We start from the raw sequence: 1,365 nt of genomic DNA, 5'->3' as shown, positions 1-1,365 counted from the left end.
AATTTAGGAGTGACTGCATTCCCTCATCTCTCCTTGAAATCCCTATACCATATTGCTTCATAGACATGATATCCTACCTTGTATATGCCCAGCATTATTTTTTAAATTTTAAACTATTACATTTGGCCCGGCCATAGGTTTTTAAATGCTTGTGTGTTATTGTTTACTGTTTATGTAATATATATTAATTGTATTGTATTGATTGTTTTTGTTAATGCTTTTGTTATTGATCATGTAAGCCACACCGAGTCCCTTGGGGAGATGGTAGCGGGGTATAAATAAAATATTATTACTATTATTATTATTATTAAAGCCATCAAAGCCAGAATTGAAAAGTCGACGACAGATCCCAAGTGTAGACTCTGCAAGGAAGCAGATGAAACAATAGATCACATCTGTATTGTTGAAGGCTTTCATGGCTGGAATCACTAGGTTCTTGTAGGTTTTTTTGGGCTATAGGGCCATGTTCTAGAGGCATTTCTCCTGACGTTTCGCCTGCATCTATGGCAAGCATCCTCAGAGGTAGTGAGGTCTGTTGGAAATAGGAAAACGGGTTTATATATCTGTAGAATGACTGGGGTGGGGCAAAGAGCTCTCTGCTGAAGCTAGGTGTGAATGTTTCAGCTGACCACCTTCAATAGCATTTGAAGGCCTGGCTGAGCCTGGGAAAATGTTCTGTTGAGAGGTGTTAAGATGTGCCTGGTTGTTTCCTCTCTGCTGTTTTGTTGTTGTAATTTTAGGGTTTTTTAATACTGGTAGCCAGATTTTGTTCATCCTCAGCTGCTGCAAAAAGATCGCACAGACAAACTGCAAGCAGAGGCAGTTGCTCAGATGATCAATTGGAACTTGTACCACAAATACCATGTGCCTGCGACAAAGAACCAATGGGAGCACAAGCCAGAAAAAGTTACATAAAATGAACATGTCGAACTACTCTTGGCCTTCCAAATTCAGACAGAAGTCCTTGTCAGTTTTGCTCTCAATGTTTTCCAGGAATTCTCCATGAAGAGCCTTCTTTGGCCAGTTTTCTCTTGTCTTTTTACAACATTCCCTCTTTGTTGTTTGCTCTTTAAGTTGTTTTCTACTATTGGCTTCCATCAATGTTGGTTCTTGACTGCCTTTCCCATTATCTGCCAGGGCATGTTTCTCTTCTTCTAGCCCTCTCTCTATCTCCTAATTTCCTGGGCAGGCCAAGCCTGTCATCCAAATTTAGCTCAGGCCTGGTCCAAAGAGAGAGGCCTTGCCAAAACTGCAATTCCAGGGGAAGAAGAAGCTGTATCCGGTTGCAAGGGGCTACAGGACTACATTCCCCGTCGGCCCGTGCGCGGGCTTCCGGCGTAGGCCCCGCCTTCTTGATGCTGCTTG

This window comes from Anolis sagrei, chromosome 7 (genome assembly GCF_037176765.1).
Source record: "Anolis sagrei isolate rAnoSag1 chromosome 7, rAnoSag1.mat, whole genome shotgun sequence".
NCBI classification, from domain to species: Eukaryota; Metazoa; Chordata; class Lepidosauria; order Squamata; family Dactyloidae; genus Anolis; species Anolis sagrei.
This window is presented reverse-complemented; position numbering follows the sequence as displayed.